Raw genomic sequence first — 23097 nt, 5'->3', positions numbered from 1 at the left:
TTCTTCCTGTTTTTCCCAACTCTCACCTTTCCTGTTAGATCACTATAAAGGAAAACCATAGTTTTTCCAGAATGCACCATAGATATTAAAAGATTTACGGTTTCTTAACTTAGAGAACAGCATTTAATTACTAGTGTTTTATATGTTTTTTCTTAAACAAAACTACTTTTTACCTGAATATACTTCAGGCATTCCTTTAAAAATGTGAATCAATGAATGACAGGAGTATGAAGGCTCTCCTCATCTACACCGAGAAACTCTAAAGGCTAAAGTTAGAAATACCCTTAAGAAGGTTTAAGTAAACCCATGGATAATGGATTCAGGCTTTCCAGGTGGCTCAGTGACAAAGAATCTGCTTGCCAAGGCAGGAGACATAAGAGCTGTGGGTTCGATCTCTGGGTTAGGAGGATCTCCTGGAGGAGGAAATGGCAACCTTCTTGCCTGGGAAATCCCATGGACAGAGGACCCTGGTGGACTTCAGTCCATGGGGTTGCGAAGAGTTGGAAAAGATGGAGCGACTGACCACACATGGGCACAGTGGATACAGAGGGTTTATTAAGGACAAGTCGGGAATGCTCACCCTGAGGCTCTACCCTCAGAGGCTAATGGAAGGGGGATATTTACAATATTCCGTCACATAAATATTCTTGGGAAGCTTTGGTCAGATTGCATCTACTTTTATGTTCTTAACATAAGGAACTAGGTCCTTTTCTATTTCTAGAAGGTCATTCTGTTGCTAATATACCTTTGGGCATTTTTAAATACTGAGATTGCTACCATCATTCTTGCACTGATAATCCATGGTCCAGATTTTTGGTTTCTTCTTATCTGTTTACCTGCCCATTCGGATGCATTTTATTTAGGTTTATCACCCCCAAGAGCAAAAAAAAGTAGAAATACAAATGAAACCATTCTCCTGTCTTCCAACCTTTTAGACAAAGAACAAAGCAGGTCAACATGGACCTTCAATTTTTCTTGACTCCACAATCCAAGCTAGATCATAGGTCAGTTTACTTTGCTATCTAATTTGGGAAATAATGAACATTGTATAGTTCTGATACAGTCTAATGGTTTAGTTGATGGCAACTGAATATAGCTACTTTTATCACCTAAGAATTTAGCATGTACACAACATAATTTGGAGTACATTCTTTTTTAATATTTATTTATTTGGCTGCACTGGGTTTTATTTGCAGCCCGTGGGACCTTTAGTTGTGGCATGTGGGATATAGTTCCCTGACCAGGGATTGAACCCGGGCCCCCTGCTTTGGTAGCATTGAGTCTTAGTTGCTGGACCACCAGGGAAGTGCCATGGAGTACATTCTTGAAGAAAAGGGATTATTAAAGGGAAATAATTCCGATACTCAAGCCCTTAATAATTCCACATTGATGTTAAAGAAACCATAAGGTATTGAAGTGCATAATTTTTCTGTCTCATGTTCAGATTTAATCTGTCAAAGCCCATTTGCTTTCAATGTAAAAGAATGGCTTATTTTAAATATCTCGTGAAACTTGGAGTTCTCCCAGAAAGACAGCATCTTAGAAAAATTATTCAGTATGTACCAAAGATGTGTGACGCAACAAGCCAAATGCAAGGTTATTGTCTTAGGATAGAGGTGTTTTTTTTTTTTTGAACACAATAAATAGAACAAACATGCAATTTTGCTCTAAGCTACAGGATACATGTCTAAACATGGATATTTACTTTAGTACAGCAAACCCTAATGACATTTAGGTATTGCTTCATTAATCATATCCATGCACAAGTTAGGTTTTTAAACATGTTACCTCTAATAACCAGTCTCCAAAGCTGGCTGTTTTGGCCCCAGCAAGTAGACTTATGTCTGTACATGTAAAGGAAGCGGAAATTCCAAACAATTACCTATGTGATATCAGTTAACTCCCTTGGAATTTGGAGTACATAATTTCCAAGTTTCCTTTCATCTCTAACATTTGGTGATTCTTTCTAAACTAAAATATTTTACTAATTCCATTCACATCTGCAAACCAAACCCAGGGCTAATCACAGTTGATTCCATCATTTTGGTTGAAGGGCTAAAATATAATTTTGTTGCATATGAAATTTAAAAAATTCAAATGAGAAGGCTTTTAAAACCATCCCACTCTGTAGGTTCCAAGCATTTAGTTCCTAGGAATAGACATGCTTTCCAGAAAACACTTTTCTTCCCTTTTGCATTGCCTGGATAATGATATAATTCTTCCTTAGACACAGATACTCAGAGGATCCCATGGAGTTAAGAACAGGGCTCCCAGCACTGGTGTTACTGAGTTCCCAAAAGTGGTTGCATTGATTTCTGTTTGTGTAAGGTAGTGGGAGCTTTGCCTCTGTTTACCAACTAGTTTTTTTTTTCTTTAGATAACTTTTATTGGAGTATACTCAGATGGTAAAAAAATCTGCCTGCAATGCAGGAGACCTGGGTTCAATCCCTGGGTCAGGAAGATCCGCTGGAGAAGAGAATGACTACCTACTCCAGTACCTATCACAATATTGTTAACTGGCTATGTGCTGTGCTGCGCTCAGTCACTCAGTGTGTCTCTGTTGTGACCCCACGGACTGTAGCCCACCAGGCTCCTCTGCCCATGGAGTTTTCCAAGTAAGAATACTGGAATGGATTGCCATTTCCTTCTCCAGGGCATCTTCCCAACCCAGGGAATGAACCCGTGTCTCCTGAGTCTCTTGTATTGCAGGAAGATTCTTTACCACTGAGTCACCTGGGAAGCCTAATTAACTTTGATAGTTAATTTACAATGTTGTGTTAGCTTCAGGCATGCAGCAAAGTGTATCATAAAGTTATATACATATACATATATGTATTACATATATATATACATATATGTATATACATATATGTATTCACTCATTTTTAGATTCTTTTCCAATACTATTACAGGGTATTGAGTAGAGTTCCCTGTGCTATACAGTAGGTTCTTATTAGTTATATATTTTATATATAAGTGTATATATATCAGTCTCAATTTATCCCCCTCCCCCACTTTCCCCCTTGATAACCATAAGTTTTTTTTTTTTTTTTACCAACTTGTTTATTTCATATCCTTTGAAGATAGCAGATGTTTCCTGGTGGAAAGAATATAGGACAAAGAATTAAATCACACACATGGCTCTACTTCTGTTGGCCATGCAGACAAGCCAGTTTCTTCTCCAGACTCAGCACCCTCATCTGCAAAATGAGGTCCTTCCTATTTGCCCCTCGCCTGCCTCAGAGGGTGGTTAAGGTCCAGATTAGATCACACACAGGAAGCATCTATAAAATATAAAGTACTATACTCAAGAAATGCTGGACATGTGTCTAGAAGAAGCTGTTGGTCAGCATTGGGAAGGAATGATGAACATAACTGTTCTTCCCCTACTTAAATAGAATTTCAGACGTAGTTCATATTTGAAACACTTACAAGCACATTCTTTCACCTAACCAGTGGTTTGCATGTCAAATCCAGATAACTGGGTTTTCCTGAGGACTGAATGATCTAGTCTGCCAATATTTAGGTGCTGGACTGAGGCTGGGTGGGTGGGTGCATGAAACGGGTAAAGCTGGTCAAAGGGTATGAACTACTACTAATAAAATAAATTAATAGATAATCAACAAGGATCTGCTGTAAAGCACAAGGAACTCTACTCAACATTCTGTAATAACCTATATGGGAAAAAAATCTGAAAAATAATGGATATACATAAATGTATTACTGAATCTGTTGCACACCTTAAACGAACACAACATTGTAAATTAACTATACTCCAATATAAAATAAAAATTAAATAAAATAAATTAAGTCCTGGGGATATACAGCATGGTGAATATAGTTAGTAATACTGTGCCGAATATTTGAAAGTTTTGAAGACAGTAGATCTTAAAAGTCGCATCACAGGAAAAATGAGATGATGATGTTACATGAGATGATGGATGTTAACTCACCTCTTTGTGGTAATCATTTCATAATACAGGCATATATCAATTCATTATGCTGTACACCTAGAACTAATATACTATTATATGCCAATTATATCTCAGTTAAAAAAAAGAGATGGACTGAGGTTGCTTCAGGTGAAAACTTGACTTATTTTGAGTCTTAAAATATGCAGAATATTTTCAAGCTTCAGCCTCCTGAGTGATAATCTGCTTTGTATTCACCAACTTTCAATACTTCCTTCAAATACATGGGAACGTGGGTACCTTGCACTGAGGTCAGTGCAGGTACTTTCTCTCTTCTATCTCCCCAAACTCTCCTTCTTTCTTTGACAAATGCGTGAGGAGAGGTGAAAGTGAATGAGTTGTAGCACTTCTGCTTTATCTTCTTAGTAGAAACAGATGAACAGAAACAACAACAACAAAAACCTTATCAGCAGTAGAAAACAGCATGGGAAAATGTGATGATAAGAATTTTCAGGAGAGGACTTCCCTGGTGGTCCAGTGGTTAGGACTCCATGCATCTAATGCAGGAGAGGGGCAAGTTTGAACCCTGGTTGGGGAAGTGGGATATCACAGACCACAGAACACGGCCAAAAAAAAAAAAAAAGAATTTTCAGGAGAACATCAACTTATTTAAGTTGTCAGGAAGAAGGGTCTGTGATGTGCATTATTAGAAATATGAAACATTTTCTATTTTCAGAAAAAGGGCAAAGCACAATGACATTTCTGAGCCTATAAGGCAAAGACCAAACCATTTGTTGAGGGAAGAAGTGAGAAGTAGGTAAAAATATCATGACTTTCATCTACCTATCTTCTTTTTTGAGCTCTTCTCAGAAGCAAACCAGAAAAAAAAAAAAAAAAAAATCCTGTGATTTGCACCGAAGGAAGAGCCATCCAGGACTGTTGCTGTTCTAACATTTCATATTCTTTGAAACTGTGGTGCTCTCCTCGAAAGCTGGGGGCCCTTGGTTGATGCTCAGCCCTTTCTTCTCCCAAATATCCCCTTGCCTTCCTGGGACAACAGAGATTCTTTGCTTAGGTGCCCTCTGGTAATGAATCCTTTGTGGGCTAGCACCACATGACTCATGCAAAGGATGAACATCCTCAAAAGGCTCAGTTGATTTTGAATTATTTTGGACTCATGGATAACATGAAGTCAGGAATTCAATCCCTTCCCATGTATGGACTGTTGAATGAGGGATTTGAAGAGAGTCATCCACACAGAAGTTGATATCAGCCAGAAGCCTGTGTGATGCTTATCATTTGGGGTGGGGTGGTCAGTGAGAAACAATTCGATTCTGCATGGTATCAAATTTTACTTTTTAAAAAAATTCTTTAATATAAAACCTTTTTTTTATTTGAGAGGAGAGTTTTTGGCCATCTTATGATGAAAGATACTGTTTTTAGCACTTTCTTGGTATCTCCTGAAATAAGCCACATTTCACTACCCATGATATATTTCCTATTTTAAAAGATTAGGTTTTAGGAAGCAATTCATTAGGTAGAAGGCCAGTGGAGGGAACTTTAATCTTGTTCACAGTAACTCTGAAAGAAAGGAGCAACAATGAGATAGAGACACCTTTAATCTTACACCCACTCCAGTGATTAGACAACCACTTTGTAGGTAATTTGTTCTCACAAAGTCTTCAGGGGCCAGGAAGTAAACATGAAGATGAGCCAGGCTGAGCTCCCTGTGTTATATAGCAACTTCCCATTAGCTATCTACTTTACACATGGTGATGTGTATATTTCAGTGCTGCTCTCTCAGTTCATCCCACCCTCACCTGCTTCGCTGTGTCCACAAGTGTGTTACAACCTTCTTAAACAAGCATTTGACAATTTCACAGAAGATAGTTCTGCTTCTCAAACAGGGTTTTTGGATTACAGAATGGAATAACTACCTATTTTCTTTTTATAGAATTGCTTGCAGTACCTAACACAGAGCAACTACTTCAAAAATCTATTTTAAATAAATGAATAACCAAAAAAAAAAAAAAAAAAAAAAAGAAGAGAGAAGTCCATAGAACTGGAGGAAAGGAGAATAGATCTTAAAGAAACCAAATGTTTTCTAATCACTGAAGAAGAATAAGATAGGTTCTTAGTCATTTTCTCTTGCTTCCACATGGTCCAAAGTCAGCCTAAAAGCTTTAACTGACAATAGAATTTTTTAACAGAAATTCATATTACCAATAGCCCATTTTGTGATAACAGACCAACTGTACAACTTCAGCAACATAATCTTTTCCTAGGTTAAGCTCTGTCATTTTATTAATCCTTTCTTTTTTTTTCATTATACTGAGCAGATTACTTTTTTTTTTTTTTTTAACCTTATTCTTTTAGAAGCCTGCTTTTGACTATATATTAGCTTTGGGCTTCACGTCCACAGAAGGGTATGTTTTTCTTAAAGAAAAGTGCTATATTCATTCTATGTCACATTTTTTTTTTCTGAGCATTACTTGGAATCTCAGTTAATCCAACCAGTGAATAAAGTGATAGTTCTTGTATAGATATGGGTGGATTCAGGTTTATTCAATAAATGTTAAGCCACAGAAGAATTAATAATGTAGGTTATATATTAAAAAGTACATACATACAACTATATTTCAATAAAAGAATATCAAAGAATAAGAAAAAGATATACACATATATCATTGTCCCATATAACCAAAAATAAAACATCAGAGAAAAGTCACAAAAAGTTCATAAAAGTGTAAGCTTAACAAATAATGCAGATTCCATTTAATAGTTACTTACAAGTATATTTTGTTAAAATACCACATCTATATAAATATCTTACGTGTGTGAAGACCTAAAACAAGACAATGAAAAGAAGTTTCCTTCCCTTTTCTCCTTCTTATCAGTTTTCTAGTTCTTTGGAAAGACAATTCATGAAAACCGAGGGAGGAAAAAACAGATTTTAAACACCTAGGGTGTTTTGAACACTAGAGTATCTACAGCTCCATCCCGATTGAATAACATTCTTCCCTTTTCCTGTTGGAAAAGTGCTTCCTTGGTTCACAGAACAATTCTAATCAAAACTCTTCTTTTTGTGAAAGACGGGTAGAAGTTTCCATACAGAAAGGGAGTTATAGGGCACAGCAGGCTGAAAGGACAGGGTAGGTGAAGCCTTAAACTCAAGACCATTAGCTCAGAAAGTTCCAGTTAATTTTGTATGACTGGGGCATCCATAGGGGTCCATGGTGATTTCAGGGCTGCTACATATAAGAGTGAAGGCTATGCCCTGGTCAACTCCAGAGGGCACCAGTAAAGACATAAGCATGTGAAAGACAGGGGGCTTCCCTGGTGGTCCAGGGGCTACGACTCCATGCTCCCAATGCAGGGGGCCAGTTTCCATCCCTGGTCAAAGAACTAGATGCCACATGCCACAAATGAGAACTGGCACAGCCAAATGAATAAATAAACATTGAAAAAAGTAAAAAAAGAATGTGAACGATGTCTCTGTCATTTGTTCAGGAAACAACCTTCACAAGCTTATGGCAACCCCGGTCCCAGGGACCCAAGGAGGCTGGTGTGATTGGATGCAGGTGGGATACTTCTGGGAAGTCAGGCAATGGACAAATTCTGAAGGGTGTTAGTTGTGCCGATGCAGAGTTTGGCGGGTTTCCTTCTGAAGACCAGTTTTCCTCAAAATGTGGCCCCTGAACCAGCAGCATCAACATTACATGGCAACTTGTGAGAAACACTGATCCTTAGGCCTCACTCCACACCTGTGCTGTGCTATACTTAGTCACTCAGTCGTGTCCAAATCTGTGTGACCCCATGGACTGTAGCCCACCAGGCTCTGCTTGTCCATGGGGATTCTCCAGACAAGAATACTGGAGTGGGTTACCAGGCCCTCCTCCAGGGGATCTTCCCAACTCATGGATCGAACCCAGGTCTCCCGAATTGCAGGAGGATTCTTTACTGTTTAAGCACTAGGGAAGCCCCTACTGAATCAGACACTCTGGAGAGAGGTCCAGCATCTGTTTTCACAAGCCCTCTGGGTGACTCTGATCCTTGCTAAGGCATGAGGAGACCATTACAAGGAGGAAAAGTCATAGACACTTTAAGCAAGGGAAGGAATTCTCAGACTTGTGTTTAGGGAGAGCATAAACTAGGATGTATGGGACAGATTGGGGTAGTGTTGCAAATGAAGATAAGAAGTGAAGTTTCTGTTGCAAGGGCAGCAGTATTTACAGTTGACCCTCCACATCCATGGGTCCTGCACTCCCGTACAAGGAAGGCCGGTTGTACTACATAATTTTATGTAAGGGACTGGAGTATCTGTGGTTTCTGGAATCCAGGGGTGTCCTGGAACCAATCCCCTACAGATGGTGAGGGACCACTATATAAGATAAAATCACAGCCTTAACTTGCTATGGAGATGGAGACTCTTGGACTCTGCCATGTTTATGACTAAGTTTATCAGGAAGACTGAGTAGCCTTGACAAATCTCCCTTATTATCTTATAAAGGTAAAAACTCTGACTGATCCTTGATTTAAATCATCCTTAGTCTTTGAAAATAATATATCCTCATCTCAAAAAATTATAAGGACTTTCCTGGTGGTCCAGTGGCTAAGACTTTGAGCTCCCAATGCAGGGGTTCTGGGTTTGATCCCTGGTCAGGGAACTAGATCCTGAGTGCTGCAACAAAGACCTGGCACAGACAAATAGATACATAAAAATAAATATTAAATAAGTTCTAGTAGTTGCAGTGGTAAAGAATCCATCTGCAAACACAGGAGACACAAGAGATGGTTCAATCCCTCAGTTGGGAAGATCTCCTGGAGCAGGAAAAGGCTACCCACTCCAGTATTCTTGCCTGGAAAATTCCATGGACAGCAGAGCCTGGTGGGCTACCATCCATGAGCCTGTAAAGAGTTGGACATGACTGAGCATGCACACAACGAATAAGAACTTCAAGTTTCAAAATAGAAACAGGTAAATTTCCCCCTGAGAGTGAGACCACAGTTTCTTGCTACATGAAAACATTATGAGACACACACTCTATTATTTACCAGAACTATTTTCTTTTGTAAAATTTTACCTGAAATGTACATTCTGAAATCACACAAGGCAAAGACTAGTTTAAGAATCCAAATTATGCTAGCTGGTCCCTGAAAGCATGCTCATTTGTTGAATTACTTCTCACCCACTCCAACTTCCAATTTCTGCAAGGAAGTCTCCTACACTTCCAGAATTAAAGTGCCATTAAAAACTGGCTGTGTTTCTTGGACACCTAGTCGGCCTCATCAACTCATCAATCACCATTAACAGGGAATTGCAAGGATTTATTTCAACCATTATCCCCATATCTGAAGACTGTGTCCCAGCAGCTTCAAAGAAAGAAAACAACGAAAGCAGTAATGCAATCATTATTTTTCCTTTTAATGAAGCTCCGCAGTACAGCTCTTCTAAAAAGTACTTTTGGGGTCAACATCATTAAGGCTACATTATAGATTGCTAGAAAATAGGAGACAGACTAGGGAAATGCTGAAATGAAGCTGTCTGCCAAGGTAAAGTTGAGATGGGAGCCAAACCCAGCTGTGCCCGCAGAAAACATGCATGGTTCACCTTCTACCTGCTCCTGTGGGCAGGTTTTGCTGTCCCAGGGCCAGTGGGCTTCAGCAGTTCACTGAGGCTTCTGTTACATGGATGACAGGTGTTCATGTCAAGAAGCCAAGCATCACAAACAAGAGCCTTTAATGGACCTTGTTTGACTTCTTTTGATGGCAACCATGATTTGATTGTGTTTGAGCTCTTCTGTACTTATTAGGGAATAAGGAGATGTTTATTGGGCAAAGGGGTCCTGCTGTTTATAGCTGTCTGAGGTGAACACTTTCTACAATCACAAAGACACACTCTGATCTGTACTGAGTTCTTCCTGGGTTCTATCTGGAAGGCTACTTAAGACTTTGTCAATAAAAAAAAATGTGATCCTGGAACTGGTGACATCACCTGGAGATTATTGGAAATGCAGAATCTCAGACTCCATCCCGACGGCTCACTGAATCCGAATCTATTTTCACAAGATTTCCAAGTGATTCAATGCACATTGGAGTTTGAGAAGCTCTGACCTCAGACACAAATCCATACAATATTTATTTTTTAATTAAAATACATATATATATTTAGTTTATTAAAAAATCAGCTTAGGAGGCTGTTCTATAGATTTTTAACCAGTAGATCTCAGTTTTGGAAACAGGGGTGAGTTGTTTGACCTTGCAAGGATTTTCAACACTGTTCAGAGGTTCTAGGGTGGGTGGAAGTAGTTAGATAGAAAAAGCCTTAAGGATGATGCAGAAGTGGCCTCTAATCCTACCTAGACATCTTCTCTCAGTCTTCAGTTGACAGGCATTATTTTATCTATTTATTTTAAAATCATTTATTTATTATACTCTTGACTGCTCTGGATCTCCAGTGCTGTGTGCGGGCGTTTTCTAATTGTGGTGAGTGGGGCTACTCTTTGTGGCAGAGGGTGGGCTTCTCATTGCTGTGGCTTCTCTCATTGCAGAGCATGGGCTCTTAACTGTGCAGGCCTCATAGTTGTGGCTCACTGGCTTAGTTGCCTTGAGGCATATGGGACCACGGATTGAACCAGTGTCCCCTGAATTGGCAGGCAGATTCTTAACCACGGGACCACCAGGGACGTCCCAGTCATTACTTTAAACACTTTCATGTACTTGGCAGTAGAAAGAACACCGGATGAGGAGTCAGATGACCTGACCTTTCTCCTAGGTCTGCATGACCTGAGTCAAGACATGGAGGGTCAGTTTCATTATGTATCAGTTCAGTTCAGTCACGCAGTCATGTCCGACTCTTTGGGACCCCATGGATTGCAGCATGCCAGACTTCCCAGTCTCTCATCAACTCCCAGAGTTTACTCAAACTCATGTCCATTGAGTCAGTGATGCCATCCAACCATCTCATTCTCTGTCGTCCCCTTCTTCTCCCACCTTCAATCTTTCCCAGCATCAGGGTCTTTTCAAATGAGTCAGCTCTTCGCATCAGGTGGCCAAAGCATTGGAGTTTCAGCTTCAACATCAGTCCTTCCAGTGAACACTCAGGACTGATTTCCTTTAGGATGGACTGGTTGGATCTCCTTGCAGTTCATTATGTGTAGACTGAGACTAATCATGACAAGTTCATTAACATGACTGGGGTATAGTGATGATGAAATGACATAATGCATGGCAGTATTTTGGCAGTTATAAAGTTCTATAGAAATGCCAATATTTGTATGATCCAAGTGCCTTTAAAAACATGGATTCTAGAGTTTGGGGCAGAATTGTAAATGAGTACATAATGTTAGAGGCAGAAGAACTGTATTCTTACCATTTCTTGTTTGAAGTTAGCACTTTATTCTTTCCTATGAAACTGCCATTTAGTTTGAGTATGCAGATGTTACTGACTGGTAGGTATGGTTTAGTCCTTTGAGAAAGTCAGCTTACCGGATTGAATAGTATGCCCCCAAATTCATGTGGGCTTCCCTGGTGGCTCAGTGGTAAAGAATCCGCCTGCCAATACAGGAGGTAAACGTTCGATCCCTGGGTTGGGAAGATCCCCTGGAGAAGGAAGTAGCCACCCACTCCTGTATTCTTGCCTGGGAAATCCCACGGACAGAGGAGCCTGGCAGGATACAGTCCATGGGGTCGCAAAAGAGTTGGACACAACTGAGCGACTGAACAGCAACAGCAAATTCATGTATACCCAGAACCTCAGAAAATATTTGGAAATAGTCTTTGCAAATGTGATTAGTTAAGATGAGGTCATATTTGACTAGGGCGGATCCTAAATCCAACAACTGTCCTTCTAAGAAATCCAGAGAGACACATGCATGGAGGGAAGATGGCCAGGTAACAGTGGAGGCAGAGATTGGAGTTTTGCAGCTGTGAGGCAACAGATTTCAAGGAGTGAGAGCAAACACCAAAAGCCAGGGAGAAGCTAGGGAGGATTTCTTTTTTTTTTTTTTCCATTTATTTTTATTAGTTGGAGGCTAATTACTTTACAGTATTGTAGTGGTTTTTGCCATACATTGACATGAATCAGCCATGGATTTACATGTGTTACCCATCCTGATCCCCGCTCCTGCCTCCCTTTCCATCCCATCCCTTTGGGTCTTCCCAGTGCACCAGCCCTGAGCACTTGTCTCATGAAGGGAGGATTTCTCTTTAAGAGTTTTTAGACACTTTGATTTCAGACTTCTAGCCTCCAGAGCTGTGAGAGAATAACCCTCTATGTTTTAGGTCACCCAGTTTGTGGGATTTTTGTTACAGAAGCCTTTCTTTGTTACAGAAATTAATACAATTCAGTTGTATTGTTCAATTAAAGGGTCCAGTATTTAATGAGAGGCAGTGCTCAGAACACTCAAGGAGCCATTACATGTATTCCCTTCAATAGTGAATTTCATGTTATTTGCAAAGGAGAGGGAAGTCATAGGGGTTTGGAACCCTAGTCAGCAGGAAGAACAGTTCCTAATTGAGAAAAACTAAGTTGTATTTACTGTTGGAAGTAAATAGCTACAATTTGTTAAGTAGGTAATTAACACCTGCATTCTAAATAGCAGCCCAGTACAAGTTAGAACATGAGGGTCTGGAAGCTGCAAAATTCACTCAAACCAGCGAGATATAGGAGAAAGATAAATAAGGAGATTCTACAGAATACCATATTAGAATGGTCAAGTTAGCAACAAATTAAAAAACCCAGTTGATGTTAGGAAGTTAAAAACAACAGTTTTAGGTGGATGGTAACTAGCACTGTGCTGGTGATCACTGTTTGGCAAATATAAACACCAAATTGTAGTGCGTACACCTGAGACATTAAAATAAAGAATGATGAGGAGTGTTTAATCACTAGTCACATTGCCCTTAGCACTCATTCATACTTTTCTTGTATATGTATGTACATTACATATTATATATATATTACATCTGTACATACATCAGAAGGGGTGACAGAGGATGAGATGGTTGGATGGCATCACCGACTCTGTGGATATGAATTTGAGCAAACTTCGGGGAGACAGTGAAGGATGGGGAAGCCTGGCGTGCTGCAGTCCGTGAGGTCACGGAGAGTCAAATATGACTTAGGGACTGAACAACAACATGTATTATATATGTCCCTGCTCCAACGCTTTGTGTCTCAAATTCTAGTAAAATATAAAAGATTTTTTTTAGGTGTTTTTGTACGAGTTATGTATGTAAGACACTTTCCTTCTGTGATCATTAGCACCAGCACTCCCAAATTATGATAATATAGAGAAAAAGCAGCCTTAAAAAAAAAAAAAACCTCTTCAGTTCTTTAGTTAAAATTCAGTGCAAAAAAAAAAAATTCAGTGCATAAAAGAGACAGCATTTGTTGTTAGTTTTTGGAGAAATTTGCTATAAAGGAGATAAGGATCTATAAGGGTTTATAGCTATAAATGAAGGTGGAGCAACAACAAAAAACCTGATAAATAATTTAAAAAACTGTATTGGAGTATAGTTGATTTATAGTGTTGTGTTAGTTTCTGTTATACAGCACAGTGCATCAGTTGTATATGTGTATCAGTTATATATATATATATCAGTTATATGTATATATGTGTGTGTATATATATATATATATATATACACATATATATCTCCACTCTTTTTTAGATTATTTTCCCATATAGGTCATTACAGAGTACTGAGTAGAGTTCCCTAGGCAAAAAGTCCAATTTTAAATGCTTCCTCTAGTGGTGGTTTATAAGTTAAAAGTGGTGGGAAGTTCTCATGCTATTAACAGATAAACCACCTGTAAGTGTACCATGTACCCCTGTCTCTGTTATGCAAGCCCCTAGTAGGCACGTCTTACCAGACCAGGGTGGCAGCTAACTCTGAACAGCTCCCTAGAACGGCATTTTTCAAACTGTGAGTCCCAGCCCTTTTATGGGTCAGAAGTTCTGAGAGTCAGAATCAGCATTAAAAAAGTTTAATAGTTGGGAATTCCCAGGTTGTCTAGTGGTTAAGACTCCACACTTCCACTGCTGGGGGAATGGGTTCAATCCTTGGTCAGAGAACTAAGAACCCAAGGCCACCAAAAAAAAAAAAAAAAGAAAATATCAGGAAGGGTAAATAATGTTTTGTAAAATGTTTGTTGATTTGCACGTGTGCATGTGTACGTGTATGCACTGGGTCATAAGTCTTACCCTCGAGTGACAATAACAATCACATGCACGTGCATGCATGCTCATTCGTGTCTGACTCTTTGCGACCCCATGGACTGTAACCCACCAGGCTCCTCTGTCTATGAAATTTTTCAGGCAAGAATACTGGAGTGGATTGCCATTTCCTCCTCCAGGGGATCTTCCCAACCCAGTGACTGAATTGTCGTCTCTTGTGTCTCCTGCATTGGCAAGTGGATTCTTTACCACTGGTGCCGCCTGGGAAGTTAATAATAATAGAAATAGTTATTATTAAATTATATTTATTATTTTACTCTGATGATCCATATAAAGGTAACATTATCCTCATGCTTCCTAAGCTGAGCTTTGGATAATTTCTGTCAATTGAGAGAGAAGGCAGGTTACCTTTCACATTCCCCCTACCCCAAATATAGATCTTTTAGTTCTTCAACATGACTTTGACAACTTATATATTTGTGTATAGCTTCTGTGTTATTTTTGTATTGATCCTTTCTTAGTCCTGACATTTAGATTTCTGACCTTTTATTTATTACTTTTCTCACTTCTGTTACTCTTTTGGTTTTAAATGGATTCAGGTGATTTATTTCATAATATTTCCTAGAATGTAAGTTGAGGTGATCAATTTTCATTGATCACTAGCAAATCTATTTAGCAAATCTTTGTCATAAGGTTTATATGGTTATAAATCTTTGTTATAAGGAATTGCCATAGATTGAATTATGCCTGGGCATTACTGCCAGTTTGGGACATTTCTATTAGTCTCTTAATTAAATAATTCAAGATTTAACAGAAGTTAATATTATTGATAGACCATTGATTCATACTGGTTTCTACATACCATGTGGGTTTTTCAATTATGTGATCTGACTCAAAATAATGGACCCAATTTTTGATTAGGTAAAGGTTTATTTAACACATTTACACATTTAAATAAACTAAATGTTTATTTAGTTATATATGACTTAAATAATTAATTTTAAAACAATTGAGTCCATCAACTTAAACTATAACCTTAGCTTATAGGTCACATTTTGGACTCAAATCCCAGTTATGTCACTCAGCTATGAGGCATCTACTCTTCAGGTAATAGACCTGAAAAGGTCATTATTAGAGCTTAAATATATATAGCACCTAGTAGGTAATTATTTAATGGTGGCTAAATTGCATGTGTTCCAAAGATAGTTTTTACAGATGAAGATTTAGGTCTATAGTGATTCCTGGTTAGCAAGGCAAAATTCAACCAATAAGATATTTAGTCTACATATAAAAATACACTGATTTTATCATGGAAAATGTTCAGATAAGTTTCATATATAGCCTAAACATTTTCATGATTGAATTTCTCCCTTTTTAGGTAGAAGTTTGTCAGCTTTTGACCTACACATGGACACTGTCACAGCCTCTGGCCAGGCCTTTTTTCTTGTAGCCTGTAAAATACGCACCAGATGCAAAGAGAGGTGGAAGGACAAGTGTGAAGCTAACACATCCCATTCTTTCTTTCTTTTTTAAAAAACTTTTTGTTGTGTATGGGGGTAAAGCCAATTAGGTGGCTCAGTGATAGAGAACCCACATGCCAATGAAGGAGATACAGGAGACGCAAGTTCAATCCCTGGGTCAGGAAGATCTCCTGGAGAAGGAAATGGCAACCCACTCCAATATGATTGCCTGGGAAATCCCATGGACAGAGGAGCCTGGTGGGCTATAGTCCGTGGGGTCGCAAAAGAGACACAACTGAGTGACTGAGCGCAGCACAGCACATAGCCAGGTAACAACACAGTGATAGCTTCAGGTGAACAGTGAAGGGACTCAGTCATACGTGTACATGCATCCATTCTCCCCCCAGACTCCTCCCCCAACCCAGGCTGCAACCTAACACTGAGCAGGGTTTCATGTGCTCTACAGTAGGTCCTTGTTGGTCGTCTGTTTTAAATATAGCAGTGTGTACATGACAATCCCAAACTCCATAATTATCCCTCCCCCCATTCTTCCCCCTGACAACCATAAGCTCCTTCTCTAAGCCTGTGGGTCTGTTTCTGTGTTGTAAGTTCATTTGTACCATTTCTTTGTAGATTCCACATATAAGGGATGTCATACAATATTTTTCTCTGTTCTTACAAATGGTAGAAAGGAATGTCTCTTCAGAAATCTATGTATGCTGAATTAGGCCCCAATTTAAAAGCTACATCTTTTAAATAAAAGTCTTGCTTGATCTCCATTGTGATAATCACTTCCTGCTTTGGTTTTCAAAATGGGATTCCTGAAATAAGATGACTTAGTGGACAGGGCTATGGGAACCCCACCCCCAGGACAAAATGGGTGGAGCTGTCCTCTGCTGTAGTGCTGAAGATGCATAAGTATGTGAAGAGGTGAGCATTTCTCATAGAAGTACTTGAATTCTATGGTGGAACATATATGCACATACAGACACGTGCGTTTATATACATAAGCAGGTGTATTTCTCCTTTGGAGACGATGATAAATATTGGTAGCTGTGTTTGAGGATATGTGTGACCAAAAGCCCTTTCCACAGTATTTATTTACAAATAAAAGGCTATCTTATTTGTGGCCACAGTTGTTGTTTGTAGAGTTGGTTTTGGAGGACAGATTTGTCTTTTAGGCTTCTAGGCCTCCTAATTGGTAGACCGATTTTGTATATGCCAAGAAAACATTATTGGATCTCTCAAAACAGGCAGAGAGCATGACTAAACATAGACTAAGATAGCACATGAAACTGCAGACTAATGTTAGTCGCTCAGTTGTGTCTGACTCTTTGAGACCCCATGGACTGTAGCTCCCCAGGTTCCTCTGTCCATGGGCTTTTTCAGGCAAGAATACTGGAATGGGTAGCCATTCCCTTCTCCAGGGGATCTTCCCAATCCAGGGATCGAACCTGGGTCTACCTGCATTGTAGGTAATTCTTTACCGTCCGAGCCACCATAGGTTCTAATGAGCCCAGGTTATCATCAGCCATCTATTACATTAAATGGCATCTAGGAGGCTGAATGGAGAAGGAAATGGTAACCCACTCCAGTATTCTTGCCTGGAGAATTCTGTGGACAGGGTAGCCTGGTGGGCTGCTGTCCACGGGGTTGCACAGAGTTGGACACGACTGAAGCGACTTAACAGCAGCAGCAGCAGCAGGAGGAAGCTGAAAGGTTTGGGCAGCAGGAGACATGGAATCATCAGTTTTCTCACCATATCAGAGTACTTTTTATGGCTTTGGATCGTTTAGATAAGCATGATAAAATATGCAAAATTCATTTTGCCGTATTATTTACACATTGGTTTAGAATTCCCTAAAAAGCATTTTCTAGGATTTTGTCCAGGTCTGAGTAATCAACCCAAACAGTGCCCACTGAATATGTGTGTCAATCTCATCAAATTTTTATCTGTGTGCTTAGCTGCTCAATCATGTCCAACTCTTTGCGGCCCCATGAATTATAGCCTGCCAGTCTCCTCTGCCCATGGAATTTTCCAGGCAAGAATACTGGAATGGGTTGCCATTTCCTCCTCCAGAGTATCTTCCCAAGCCAGGAGTCAAACCCATATCTCTTGCGTCTCCTGTATTGGCAGACTGATTCTTTACCACTAGCACCGCCTGAATATTTATGCAAATGTAAATCCTACAAATGCCACCCGTGGCCCTTAGAGTTTCTAAATCTTATTCCCTAAGACATTAAACTGAAGAAAACAAATTCTAAGCTTTCTATATAAATGAGTCAACATAGTGAATATAATAAGAAAAACCCTATGGTGTCATTTCCACAGCCCCATCCTCTCATGGCATAAATAGGAGGTGTTTGCTTCTGCAAGTCTAAGCAGACAAGAGGGCAAAGCACAGGCAGATGATGACCTAGCACTGCTGCAACCAGACACAACTTTTAATGCTGCTTGGTCTATTTGCTTTAAAGTTTTCATCCTAATGATATGGTTGGGAGATTGTCAGGTACCACATATTTGGCAGACACACAAAGAGCACCAAAATTCACAATCAGAATAGGCTGAAAAGAACTAATTTGCTCTCTGCAAAATCATGACTAGGTAGGTTGAAAATGAGAACAGAACTGTTCAATAGCAGATCAGCATCCAGGCTAGCTGGGCTTCCCAGGTGGCCCTTGTGGTAAAGAACCCACCTGCCAGTGCAGGAGACATAAGAGACTCAGGTTCGATCGCTAGGGTTGGGAAGATCCCCTAGAGGAGGGCATGGCAACCCACTTCGGTAATCTTGCCTGGAGACTCTCATGGACAGGGGAGCCTGGTGGGCTGTAGTCCAAAAGGTCACAAAGAGCTGGACATGACTGAGCATGCATGCACGTGCATGTGATTGCTATTCTCACTTGAGGGTGGGAATTATGACCCAGTGCAAACACATGCACATGCACACATGCCTGGGGGACACTATAGGCAAGTTTTATTTAACTTGCTGCTTCTTCAGCTGCTTACTCTTTCAGTTGCTTCCCCTTCTCCCTTCCATGTCTTTCACGCAGCTGCCTTTCCCTCTCTTTCCTAGCAAGGTCGTGTTCTCAGCCTCTGTGGGGCTGCCCAGGGCTCTCCAACGTAGCACAAGCTACTGCTGCCCTTTCCTTGATCTGTCCTTTTCGTTTCCCACACAAACATCCATCCAAAAGCCTTCACCTCTGACTCCCATTCTACCCGGAGAACCCCATGGACAGAGGACCTTGGTGGGCTACAGTCCATAGGGTCGCAAAGAGTCGGACATGACTGAAGTGACTTAGCCTGCATGCATGGCCATTCTGCCAACCTGATACCACTATGAGAGTTGGATTATATCTCGACCCAGTTGAATATATCAGCAGAATCTCAGGCAATGGAGATATTTTTGATTTGTAGAACTTTATAAACTATACCACAAAGCATTCACCTATTATGCCTATTTATAAGGCTGATATAACTGGAAGAAAACATTTTGGTACAATGAACCATTATTCTTTAAAAAATTTGCTGCTTCTGCAATATAGTATATTCATGCTGGCTATTTATGCTATATATTGGAGTGTGTATGTTAATCCCACGATTCTGATTTACCCCTCTCTGCCCCATTTCCCCTTTGGTAACTATAGGTTTGCTTTAGATATCTGTAAGTCTGTTTCATTTAAAAAAAATTAGATTCCAGATATGAATGATATTATATTTTTCTTTGTCTGATTTACTTCACTTAGTATGATAATCTCTAGATTCATCCATGTTTTTGCAAATGACATTATTTGTTCATTTTTATGGCTCAGTAATATTCCATTGTATGTATGTACCACATCTTTATCCATTTCTCTGATGGACATTTAGGTTGCTTCCATGTCTTGGCTATTGTAAATAGTGCTGCAATGAACATCAGGGTGCAATATATATTTTCTAATTATGGTTTTCTCCAGACATATGCCCAGGAGTGGGATTGCTGGATCATATGGCAGTTTTATTTTTAGTTTTTAAGGAACCTCCATACTGTTCTCCACAGTGGTTGTTTCAATTTACATCCCTACCAACAGTGTAGGAGGGTTCCCTTTTCTCCATACCCTCTCTAGCATTTACTGTTTGTAGATATTTTTGATGATGGCCATTCTGACCAGTATGAGGTGATACCTACTTCAGTATTCTGTGATAAGCTATGTGAGAAAAGAATCTGAAAAAGAACGAATATATGTATATGTATAACGGAATCACTTGCTGTACATCTGAAACTAACACAACATTGTAAAGTAACTATAATCCAATAAAATTTTAAAACATAAAAATTAAAAAATTACTGCTTAAATAAACGGTATATAATATCTTTTTTCTCTCCTCATCTCAGCCGCATTGGCAGAATAAAAATTCTGCTTGAACTAAAATCAAAACATTTGGCTTTATTCATTTGGCACAACATTGCCAATTTAGGACATTTTAAATAGAGTTGATTTATGGACTAGGTCTCAGGCTTTTAACTTTGGAATTTAGTCTTTATTTTCAATAAAATGACCATATGTTCATTTAAGGACAGTATAAATAAATTCCCTCTCATTTATATTATCTGTTTTTTGGCTTTCTTTTTTATGTGAACATTATAATAAAGGTGATATCTCACATTTTAATGACTGCTGTTAGCCAACTGATTACAGTATTCTCTTTCATTTCACTGAAAGTATATTTGGTGCTAAATTCAACTTTTTTTTTTTTTTTAGTGGAGGAGGAATGCCTGCCTTTGCCAGGCAATGAGGGAAAAGTGGGCTAGCACTTCAAGAGTTGTGCCCCCTAAATTCAATCTTTTGATTCTTGGTTTCTCTTAGCCATAGATGGGTGTATTTCATTTTGATTTATTCACTGTCTAAACAGTTATATCATTTTTCAAGTTTAGTACTCATTGAAAAATCTCACAAGGAAATGTTTTCTCTCTTAATAACTTACTGTTCTTTGTGTCTAGAAACTTCCTTTATAACTAACAATTTTTTATATTAAACTAACTTACAAAAGCACTTGAGAGTAGAGATTTCAAATTAACCCTTAATATTAAACAAACTAGTATAATTTCTTATACTATTATTAAACAAATTAGTATTAACTTAATATTAAACAAATTAGTATAGGGTTTCAGGGGCTTAACAAAAATCTCGTGGATTTTTTCCATGGATTTCCTGATTCAGAAATAGTCTAATGAGATATGAGACCAGTTTTCAACCTCCAAGGTCATATTTCTGCCTACATACCCATTGGTCCCTTTGGCCCTGGAGACAGTTGGAAAAGGAAACTCAAGATGTCACCCTCTGCCGCAAATTAAAATTCCCCCCTCCAGGCCTAATAGTCTATGTCTAGATCTAGATCTATGTTTATGTATAACCCTTCTCCCTAAAGCTCCACATCCAAGTGCCTAAATTCTTTTTTTTTCAGATTTATTGAATTTAATGAAAAATATTTCTTAGAATAAGCATCATTTCTTAAATCTAATTTTATGTTTGTTTTTATATCCCTTGTCTCTTGAATTGGGAATGTATGCATACTTACTGTGCATGAACTATTCAAATTTGAAAAAAGAGTTACATGATCTGTCTGTTACTGATAATTGCACATATCAAATATTAATCAGGTAAATCATGTTAGAAAAGCTTCTTTTTAAATTATTATTATTATTTTAAAAATTTTCAAAAGTGGAGGATAATCACTTTACAATGTTGTGTTGGTTTCTGCCATACAACAACATGAATCAGTCCTAACTATATATATCTAGTTCTATATATAGTCATAACTATATATACATAGGCTCCTTCTGGAGCCTCCTGCTCACTGCTTCCCCATTCCTCCAGGTTGTCACAGTACCAGGTTGGGCTCCCTGTGTTATACACGGAAACTTCCCATAAGCTATCTATTTTTACATATGGTAGTGTATATATATCAATGCTACATTCTTAATTTGTCCCACCCTGTCTTTCTCCTGCTGTGTGCACAAGTCCATTCTCTACACTTATGTTTCCATGCCTTCCCTGCAAACAGGTTCATCAGTACCATTTTTCTAGATTCTCTATATATGCATTAATAAATGATATTTGTTTTCCAAGTCCCTAAAATCTCTTTGTGCATCAGCGCTAAGTCACTTCAGTTGTGTCCGACTCTTTGTAACCATATGGACTATAGCCCACCAGGCTCCTCTGTCCATGGGATTCTCCAGGCAAGAATACTGGAGTGGGTTGCCATTTCCTCCTCCAGGGGATCTTCCTGACCTAGGAATTGAACCCATGTCTCTTATGTCTCCTGCACTGGCAGGCAGGTTCTTTACTGCTAGCACCACCTGGGATGCTAAAATCTACTCATGAATCCTTTAAGATATTTTTTCCCCAATCCATCTCTTCCTCCACATCCTCTGTTAATTCAACTCTCCAACTTTTCATTTCTAAACAACTGCACGAACCTTCTAATTGTTCCAATTACCTCCTGTCTTGCCCATTTACTTTCCAGGGATGAGATGGATGTGGGAGAAGAGGGAGTTCAAGGGGTGGAGGATGCCTTTGCTGTCCTTGTCTGTCTCACTCTTCCAGTGGCTTCCTGCTACTATCTCAGAGATTCACAATTTGTCTCATCTCTTCCTCTGGATTAAAACTCTTCAAGGGTTAGGACAGATCTGATAGAGACTTGTTTTCTTTAGAACTCCAAACACAATGCTCACACTTGGTACTTAATAAATAAAACTTAACTGATAGTATTCATGAATTTATTTTAATATTCAGTGAATTGGGAGATGGGGATTGACATGCATACACTATTGACACTATGCATAAAATAGATAAGTAGTGAGAACCTGCTGTTCTCATATATATATGAGAACCTACTCATATATACATGAGCTATATATAGCTGATTCACTTTGCTGTACATTAGAAACTAACACAACATTGTAAAGCAACTATACTCCAATAAAAATTTTAAAAATTCAGCGGTATATCTCAATATTCAGTTATATTCTCAATGCCAATGTGCAGATCTCTCATGAGATTGTTTTAAATTCTTTCATCCCACCCCATAGATGAAGCTATCTTGTTTGGATCGCTGGATGCCTTAATGACTTTTGTATCATTCAACTGCACTCTTTGGAAGACACATTCTCTTACTTTGACTGCACAGCGAAACTAAAACCAAACAAAAGAAACTATCACATCCCAACAACCCAACTGAGGACAATTTCTTCTAGAGTCATCAAGACTTTTCAATTATACATGGTATGCCTAGGAAGTTTAGAAAGTCTAATTGGAATCCAAAGTGTTTTAATGAATGAAACCAAAGCCAAGGGGTGAATTTGATATCTCCCTAGAAAGTTTTCTCCTCTCCTAAGTGTCATTTTCCATCATCGATTTCCTCATCTCTCCTTTCCTAACTCTTTCTCCCAGAAGAAACTTAGAAAAGTACAATTTTCAACATACAATTCCAGCCTCAACCAACTGACATGGTATAGGAGAGAATTTAAACTATTGCATATTCATGACATTTTTGATGGGAAGAGT

The 23097-nt window shown here is 38.9% G+C and overlaps 1 protein-coding gene across 2 annotated transcripts in view; it reads right to left on the bottom strand.

Annotated features, from left to right (window-relative positions):
- The window catches only part of KCNB2 (potassium voltage-gated channel subfamily B member 2), a 442900-nt gene that overhangs the window by 5439 nt on the left and 414364 nt on the right, over positions 1-23097 (bottom strand). The window lies entirely within an intron of this gene.

Source organism: Dama dama, chromosome 21 (assembly GCF_033118175.1).
Source record: "Dama dama isolate Ldn47 chromosome 21, ASM3311817v1, whole genome shotgun sequence".
Taxonomy (NCBI): Eukaryota; Metazoa; Chordata; class Mammalia; order Artiodactyla; family Cervidae; genus Dama; species Dama dama.
The sequence above is the reverse complement of the archived record's forward strand: the minus strand, read 5'-3'. Positions and strand labels throughout refer to the sequence as shown.